The 10,285-nt window shown below is 34.0% G+C and overlaps 1 pseudogene across 1 annotated transcript; it reads left to right on the top strand.

The window, feature by feature from the left end:
* The first annotated feature begins 5,652 nt into the window (after positions 1-5,652).
* On the top strand, positions 5,653-7,942 carry LOC149198798 (F-box protein At1g67340-like; annotated as a pseudogene). Its single transcript, XR_016253220.1, has 2 exons — positions 5,653-6,722; positions 6,834-7,942. The product of XR_016253220.1 is annotated as an F-box protein At1g67340-like (transcript).
* Positions 7,943-10,285: the final 2,343 nt, after the last annotated feature.

Raw genomic sequence — 10,285 nt, forward strand, 5'->3', positions numbered from 1 at the left:
CATAATTTCAATACCATTTGGTTTAATGGAGCACCTTAATGGTCAACAACTTAAAATTACTTGTAGTGTGGACCTCATGGGGTTTATGGCTATCTTTAACTTTCTTATGAATGAGACAAAACCCAATTCTGGTAATTGTCTTAGAGCTCATTTAACTGAGGCAACTTGGCAACTTTAAACCCCAACAAACATATAATGGGAGTATTGTTAGGGATCCGTGAGCTTGCTTCTTAACTCATCATACATTATCTCTCCCTTTTGAAGGTATGTGTTAGATACTGTATTTTGAAATAGTTCTTTGTTGATTTAAATTGTTCAGGTAATTCCATTCTACTCAATATGATATCAGAAGCAAGTGAAATCAATTTTGGAAAACATAAAGCCTATTGTGGACTCTTGGATCTCAAATTTGTTGCAGAGAATGAGATTGGACAAGGTGATATTGAATCTAGATCTGGTACCGAGTTTTTTGAAACCAAACCTAAGGTTTCCCAATGCATAAGTTTGTGTTCATATATGCTCATCTTCCATATGTTATCCATTTACGATGTTTCCTTTGACACAAGGCACAAGGAGGACAACATTAAGATTTCTATTTTACTCAAATTGGGCTACATTTAGACATCATAAAATAACACATCACTTTTCACTTTTCATCTATGTTCTCTACTCGTATGCTACCGACTTACGATGTTTCCTTTGCAACATTTGGTGCAGTTGCTAGTATATTCTTTTTTAATAATAGTGACATGATTAATAAGCAATGCTTCCAACATAAGCATTAGTTGCACATCATGGAAAAGTATTTGGAGTAATATTGACATAATTAGTAATCAATGCTTCCAACATAAGCATTAGCAACAAACCAGGGAGAAGTATTATAGTGAAATGATTTAATTAAGATTTAGTATATTATCTTTTAATAATAGTGACATGATTAATAAGCTATGCTTCCAATATAAGCAAAGCTCCACATCACGGAGAAGTATTTGGAGTAATATTCTTATCTGCGCATCATGGAGAAGTACTTGGAGTAATAGTCTTAGCAATAATTAACTATTTTCTTTAGCAATCATCAAATTATGGGAGACTATTTCTTTAAAGATATTTTTTCATAAAATTTAAATTTAATATTAAATACAAACATAAATCTTACCCAAATCAACTAGTATCACCTTCATAACTTTATATATATATATATATATATATATATATATATATATATATATTAATAAAAAATAAATTGTAATAGCAATAACATCTTTTTTAATATATAAAACTTTAAAAAAAAAAACAAAAAAACGAACAAACTTATGAAAAATGGTAACAAGATAATGGAGAAGAATTATAATGAAGATTCAATTAAGATTCAAAATATTCTCTTTTAATAATAGTGACATGATTAATAAGCAATGCTTCCAACATAAGCATTAGCGGCACATCATGGAGAAGTATTTGGAGTAATATTGACATAATTAGTAATCAATGCTTCCAACATAAGCATTGGCAGCAAACCAGGGATAGGTATTATAGTGAAATTATTCAACTAAGATTTAATATATTCTTTTTTCATAATGTAATATAGTGAAATGATTCAATTAAGATTTAATATACTCTTTAGCAAAGGCCTTTGACAAAGTAAATTAGCTTTACCTGAAGATGATCCTCACTCACTTGGGCTTCCCTCCTGTGTTTATCGCCTGGATTATGGGATGTATCTCTTCCGTCTCCTTCACTATACTCATCAATGGCTCGGCCTCATCTCCTTTTAAGCTCGGCCTCATCTCCTTTTAACATCGATCGAGGAATCAGACAAGGATGCCCGTTATCCCCACTCCTGTTCCTCCTTGTTATGGAAGGTCAAAGCAGACCCATCTCATCCGCCAAAAGGAATGGGAGTATCAGTGGCCTCAAAATTATGGAACATTTTTATCTAACTCATCTACTTTTTGTAGATGATATCCTTATCTTTATAAATGGGAGTGTCCGGGACTCCACTTCTCTCAACGAAATTCTACAACTTTTTTGTAGTGCTACAGGCATGGAGATTAACAGGGGAAAATCCTCTATATCCCTCTCGGGTTGTACTATTCAGGAAGCACAGCTCGCTTCTCAGAAATTCCCCTTTCAGGAATCAAATCTGTTGGAAGGCATCAAATACCTGGGCTTCAGACTCAAACCAGATGGATACAAGATTGAGAACTGGACCTGGCTCATCACTAAAATCGAACAGAGAATCAACTGTTGGCACCACAGGCTCCTTTCTAAAGCAGGCAGGCTTATGCCTCTAAAATCAGTCCTTGAAGCCACCCCAATGTACTGGATGTCCCTTACCTGGATTCCCAGAGGAATTCTTCTCAGAATTGAACAAACTTGCAACAGATTCCTCTAGAATGGCAACAAGAAAGGAAAGATCTTTGCCTGGGCAAAATGGTCCAAGATAGCTGCCCCCAAAAAGTGGGGGGGTGGGGCTTAAAATATCTCCCGGAATTTGCACAAGCACTGGCAGCCAAACAAGGATGGCTATTATTAAAACAGAACAGTCTATGGGCTGAAGTCATCCATCATAAGTATATTTGACCATCGACCATCACAGACTGGATCCGTAGGCCATATTGGAATAGACAGGGCACCTCTGGGATTTGGAGAGCCATACTGAATGCCATGCCTATGATCATAGATAGCCTTTTATGGCGTATTGGCAATGGCTCATCAGTCCGCATTGGCATTGATCCATGGCCAGGATCAGGGAACGCCCACAATTTACCTGAAGGGCTGGTGCTCCACTTAAATAACAGAGGCATAAAATTTCTCTCACAAATTGGAGACCAGCAGCACTCTACAACATTTTCACAGGCCTGGTTAACGAATCGGCAATGGAACTTACCCGATGAGTGGAACGAAGACTGGAAGAGATACATACAGGCCTTAATCGAGACCCATATTAGATTAAGGGATGTAGAGGATGAGCTCATGTGGGCCTTAGCAAAATCGGGTCAATACTCGCCGAAATTGGGATACAACAAATTGATTGAAGCCAAAAAACCAGACAGCCAAAAAAGCTGGTGGACCTCAATTTGGCAACTACAGGCCCCGCCAAGAACCAGATTGCTAATGTGGAATATATTGGCGAACAAAATCCCCACTGGATCCAATCTAATGAAAAGATCCTTCTCAGGCCCATCCCGTTGTGTTATGTGCATGCAAGCGGAAGAAACAACCCTCCATTTATTCCTAACCTGTCCGACCATCAGAGATATATGGGCACAGGTCATACACTCTTTAAACATCAATGCGGACTGGCAGGGGTGGACATACAATCGGCGTGGGATCAGTGGTGGACCTCGGTGGCGGCAAAAAAGCCCCGGAATCTTCCCCTCTTGGTTTCCTGGTACATTTGGATCCGGAGAAATGCGATCATATTTGAGAACAATATCGTAAACTGGAACCTCCTCCCCCCTATCATATGCGCGGCCTATGCAGAAATACCAAATGTGATCAATCAGAAACAGCCCAGGAGCATCATTCAAGAGCAAATCAACAGAGACTCACCATGGGCATTCTTTGATGGGGTTGCCCATCAGCAAGGTTGTGGAGGTGGCATCCTACTACATCTATCCGACAGACATTACTTCTAGATCTGTTTGGGACTTGGTCCCGGAACAAACAACCATGCAAAACTGATAACTCTGCGTCATCTTATATATTTCGCCATGACCAAAAATTGCCACCAACTTCAAATTTTCGGAGATTCAAAGACTGTGGTTGATTGGTTTAACAACAAGACTATTTGTCATGCATATTCTTTGAAACATATCTTGGAAGAAATTGTTTTTTTCAAAACATTCTTTGACCAGATATATGTTTCTCATATCTACAGGGAAAGAAATACAACTGCTGACCGGCTCTCGAAAGAAGCGGCGGATCGTCCTCTAGGCGAATGGATGATCGAGGAATTTTCTCCTACAGGGACGTTCAGATATTATCACAGGCCATATATAAATGGACCACTTCAGCGAGGCAATGGCATCAATATCAGCATTTTGATGAACACATTTTTGTTATATTTATGTATATATCTCAGTATGTATTTAATTTGAAGTCATATATACAGCAACACTTCGTGCTACTATGATGGACAATGTGCCTATCTCAGTATCCCCATGGGATTCTTCTGTTAAGTTTGTTTTTTGAACAGTGGCGACCTGCCACAATACAGCATATGCCTATGGGCATCAACAGCATGTAATTTCTTATCAATAGAAATTATGAATTTTCTTCTTCGGGAAAAAAAAAAGATGATTTAATATACTCTTTTAATAATGATGACATGATTAATAAACAATGCTTCCAACATAAGCATTATCTCCACATCATGGAGATGTATTTGGAGTAATATTATTAGCTGCGTATCATGAAGAAATATTTGGAGTAATATTCTTAGCAATAATTAAATATTTTCTTTAGCCATCATCAAATTATGAGAGACTATTTCTTTAAAGATATTCTTTCATGAAATTTAAATTTTAATATTAAATAGAAACTTAAATCTTACCCAAATCAACTAATCTCACTTCTTAACTTTTTATATATATATATATATATATATATAAATAAAATATTAATAAAAAATAATATATATATATATATATAATATTTTTATAAAATATTAATAAAAAAATAATATATATATAATATTTTTATAAAATATTAATAAAAATAATATATATATATATATATATATATATAAAATATTAATAAAAAATAAATGATAATATTAATAACATTTTTTTAATATATAAAGCTAATAAATTAAGGAAAAAAAATAGAAAAAAAGGTGAGGAGATAATAGAGAAGTATTATAGTAAAATGATTCAATTAAGATTAAGGTTATGGAGAAGTATTATAGTGAAATATTTCAATTAAGATTTAATATATTTTCTTTTAATAATATTAAGATTATGGAGAAGGTAAGAGGATAATGGAGATATTATTAAAGATTATGGAGAAGGTAAGAGGATAATGGAGAAGTATTATTCAATTAAAATTAAGATTATGGAAAAGTATTATAAGTATTATAATGAAATGATTCAATTAAGATTTAATATATTTTCTTTAAGATTATGGAGAAGGTAAGGGGATAATGGAGAAGTATTATAGTGAAATGATTCAATTAAGCTTTAATATATTTTCTTTTAATAATATTAAGATTATGAGAAATATTATAGTGAAATGATTCAATTAAGATTTAATATATTCTCTTTCAATAGTTGACATGATTAATAAGCAATACTTCCATAAAGGGATAATGGAAAAATATTATAGTGAAATAATATATTCTCTTTAATAATAATAGTGACATGATTAATAAGCCATGCTTCCCACATAAGTATTAGCAGCACATCCTGGAGAAGTATTTGGTGACATGATTAATAAGCAATGCTTCCAATGTAAGCATCAGCTGCACATCATGGAGAAGTATTTAGAGTATATATTCTTAGCTGCGCATCTGGTTTAATTGACATCTGGCCTGTGTTTATGTGGTTTAATTGACATCTGGCTTGTGTTTATGTGGTCTGATTGACATTTGTTCAGGTTAAATATCTCATATCTTTGTGACATCTGTACACAGATTTCTTTCTGACATCTATACACAAATTTCTATTGACATTTGTGCGCACCGCCGGACTTCCAGAAGAATCAGTTTGAATTCATTATAGAGTTAGTTTTTCCTTTGAGTGCTTCTTGGTCAAGAAAATAACAGGATCGCTTTAAAATGATATCCTGGTGCCGAGAATAGCGGGTAATCTGTTTCTTTTGCAGAGCTTTAATCTCCGGCAATTTCAATTAGGGAAACTTAATACAGATCCTGGGAGATTTTTAGTCAAATTCAAGCAAGAATTAAAATAAATCAATGCCTGTATTTGCCACTCAAATGCAAACGACATAAAGTTTTCACAATCTGGAAAAGGAAATAGACCCGTTGTTAAAGCCACTGTAAATAACCCTCATTTGCTTTAGAATGGAAATTTTCTTTTTTTTGGTTGGTAGATTGATTAAACTCTCGGGTTTTCTACCGTAAATAACTATGTTTTCCTTTGGAAGGAAATTCCTTGCCGGTGGATTGCTTGAACTCTATTGCTTTTCCTGGTGTAAATAACTTTCTGTAGCTTTAGAAGATAATCCTCTTTTTCCTCCTTTTCTTTTGGAAGAAGCATCCTCTTTTGATAGGTTGAACAAATTTGATCTGAGAAAAAAAAACGTCTTATCAGTCGGCTCTGATATTTCGTAGCTTTCTTCTTCTTTTTCTGAGAGTCTTCAATCAGGGAGCATTCTCAAGGGTTCGCCCGCTGTAGCTGGATCATTATTATTTAAGAAATATTTTCAGCGCCAGAGCAATATTAAATCCGGCGAACTGTAGTTTATCTTCATTATTTTCCGCAGATTTTGAGAAAAAATTTCAGATACATATTTCAATATAGTGTTTTCAATCTTTAAAGAACAATGGATATCGTTGATAATTTTTTTAGATTTTCCGATTTCATTTTGATTCTCGAAAGTAAACTAAATTTGATATTTACGGATTTCGTTTTCTTTACGCAGATGTAAGAGATTCAATACTCTAGGCCGTCAAAGCTTCCAGCTGGTCAAGCGGTGCGCACAATTTTATGAAACGATGCGCTGAAGCAGGAAACATCGAAGCCTGCTACACTCTGGGCATGGTAAGCACACGATTCTTTAATAAAAGTCCGCGTAGTAGCCCATGAGATTACTTTATTTAAACGTTTACGATTCCAGAGAGCCGCCTTAATTTAATCCCCCTTCATGTGCAGATCAGATTCCAATGTCTTGAAAACCGAGGCGGCGGAGCGTCATTGATAGCCTCATTGATAGCCAAGGCCGCCATTTCATCACACGCCGCAGCCCTATACTCCCTAGCCATCATTCAATTCAACGACAATGGAGGCACAAAGAAAGACAAGGATCTCAAAGCCAGGGAAGCCCTGTGCGCCAGGTCAGCATTTCTTAGCCACGTGAACGCCTTGCGAGAGCTCGACGACTCCCTGTAGGACGGTTACGGCGTTACCAAGAACATAGCTGAAGGAAGGCGCTTTCTCGTCCAGGCCAACGCCTGGGAGCTCGCCTCAATCTTGCCCGCCCATTACTTCAGACCACATCAAGATACACGGCTCCAGCGTTTTGAACCATGGCTCAAGAACCTAAATGGTGGCAACAGACGGCAAAATCATGCCACTAGTAGTCAGGCTTTCGTTCAGGCGGCAGCATGCCCTCTCCTGAGCGATTTTCCGGTGTAATGTCCCTGTGCCAGAACTGCATCCTGTGAATAAGTTTCTGGTTGACTAGTTCAAACTCCGGCTACTGGGTTTCGGCCTCCGGCTGTGTTCTCACTGATTCTGCGGGAGGCCGGAGACTAGGAGACACAAGTTCCGGCGGTGCTCAATTTGTGGGACAATGAATTATTGTTCCCGGGCGTGCCATGCTTTAGATTGGAAAATCTATCACAAGCACAACTGCACTCCCAATAAGGATTGGTTGGAACAGGAGGACTGGTTGGAATAGGAGGACGATGACGAGGAAATGGGAGAGGACGAGGAAGACATCGTGATTAGTTAAGTAGTTTCAGATCCTTTTAGTAGGTTTTGCTATTTTGATGAAGGATCAAGCTTTTATGTAATAGCATGTACCTACCTCCACCTGCATGGTATATGTGTGTTTTTCTTTAAATAAGTCGTTTTAGAGTCATAAAGCTTGGGGGGAGGATGGTGATTCTTAGATAATTTTTGAGGAGTTTAGTTCTTTTGGGATAGATTCGCTGCCAGGAAGCAGAGCAGAGCTATGTAGTTCCTGTTTTTTCAAGCCTTCCTCTTGGCTTGTTCATGTACAGTGTTCTGAAAACAGCAATGCTAAATTGTACAATATTAGAGCCTCTCTGAGCTCCTCTTTTGGATATGGTGTGTTTTTATGTTTGCTGTAATTTCAATCCAATCCATTTGCTAGAATTTTGGGCTTGGCTTTAGTATGGAATGCCAGCATTTGTGGAAATATTAGAGGGGTCGTGACATAATTTAAATGATAAGATTGAACACATAATTTAAATGATAAGATTGAACTGGTTGGTAATTGAAAAGTGTAGTGTAATCATAGCTGGTTAGATTTGCTTTATATTTTTTGATGTGCTTTATATTTTTTGCTTTTCTAGATTTTATCTAGCACTTTATTATTATTATTATTCTATGGTAATTTTGAATCTATTCTTAAAACTGTGAGTAGTGGCAATTTTGTAGATAACTTTTCAAGCAATAATTGTAATAAGTGGATTCGAGTTACTGGATTTATGGGCGTGTATGTTAGGGTATAATTCAAATTCAAAATAGTAAAAATTAGCAATTGTTTTTAAAAGTGTAAAGATACATTGAAGGTGTGGAAGATTTGGGAAGATTTGTCTTATAGTTATGCATACAACATCCTAAATAAATTATCACCAAAATATGTGAATTGTGGTAATCCATTAATATATTTGTTCCTATTAATTGCATGTGGATTACTAAGATAAAAATGTGAAAATCTTGATTTTTAAGATATATATACTTGTAATCTATACAAGTTTAGAACCACCACTTCAAATCTCATTTCTAATGGGCGTGTATGTTAGGGTATAATTCAAATTCAAAATAGTAAAAATTAGTAATTGTTTTTAAAAGTGTAAAGATACATTGAAGGTGTGGAAGATTTGGGAAGATTTGTCTTATAGTTATGCATATAACATTTTAAATGAATTATCATCAAAATATGTGAATTCTTGTCAAGATTTGGGAAGATTTGTCTTATAGTTATGCATACAACATCCTAAATAAATTATCACCAAAATATGTGAATTGTGGTAATCCATTAATATATTTGTTCCTATTAATTGCATGTGCATTACTAAGATAAAAATGTGAAAATCCTGATTTTTAAGATATATATACTTGTAATCTATACAAGTTTAGAACCACCACTTCAAATCTCATTTCCAACCTGTCCGATAAAGCTTATAATATTTCAGGGATCCACAATAAATAAACAAAGTAACATTATAATTTATGCTGCAAATATACAGGTAATTTATACTAAGACATCATATGTAAAATCACTTGATAGATAGACTGGAACAAAACTATAAATATCCTGAGTAGAAGCATTGAATAGCTTTTAAATATCTTGAGCACAAGCATTGAATAGCTTTTGAAAAATATGGCTGCAACAAAACTAAGTAGAAGCATTGAATAGCTTTTAAATATCTTGAGCACAAGCATTGAATAACTTTTGAAATATAATTAGTGTACCAAAATATTGGAAAGCAATCTAGGATGGAATTGGAAAGCAATATAGGATGTAGTTCATTTCAATTAGACAACAATGGAGTTTCAAGGTGTGTAAACATAGATAACAACGAAGTTTCAAGGTGTATGAATTTTTATAATGAACAACATTTCTAAAAACAAGTGTGAACTTTTATAATGAATAGCATTTCTAAAAACAGCCACTGCAATCGCTATAATATAAGAGTTTTTAAAGTTTTAATTTTTTTTTAATTTTAGTAATTATGATATATATAATTGAAAATAAGTAAGCAATAATTTTAACTATATCAATAATGATGATATATTATAGTTTTGTGATGGAGGAGTTTAACTATATCAATAATGATGATATATTATAGTTTTGTGATGGAGGAGTTTGATGAGGAGAAACTGCAATCAAGATATACATTTAAAATCAATTATAAATAAATTTTAATCAATTTAAAAAAAATACTAATTAATAATATAATAATCTAATCTAATTATTTTAATTGAATTTAAATGGTGATTTTTAACATTCTCTATTTTTAATATTAAAATGATTTAAATGATGGTTTCTAATATTTTTTATTTTTAATATTTTGTTATAAGTATATAAATTATTGTCTCTAGTTTTATATATATAAATATATATATATACATATATATATATATATATATATATATACAACTTATTACATATAATAAACATTCATAAAATTAAAATATCATTTTTTACAATATCTGTATGAGATTTAAATTTGCCAATATATATGGTATAGGGAATACATATTGTATCATTTTTCCAAATTCTATACCATTTTTCCAATTTAAAAAATCTATCGGCCTCTCTTTGCACCTTTTGGGGCAATTGCTAGTTAGGTATTTTTATTGGGGACAAGGACGAGCACTTCAGAAAACCGCCACACTCTTTGGTTGAA

The sequence above is a fragment of the Pinus tabuliformis genome, chromosome 2_1 (assembly GCF_031772625.1).
Source record: "Pinus tabuliformis cultivar Carrire ecotype Pingquan chromosome 2_1, CPIR1, whole genome shotgun sequence".
Taxonomy (NCBI): Eukaryota; Viridiplantae; Streptophyta; class Pinopsida; order Pinales; family Pinaceae; genus Pinus; species Pinus tabuliformis.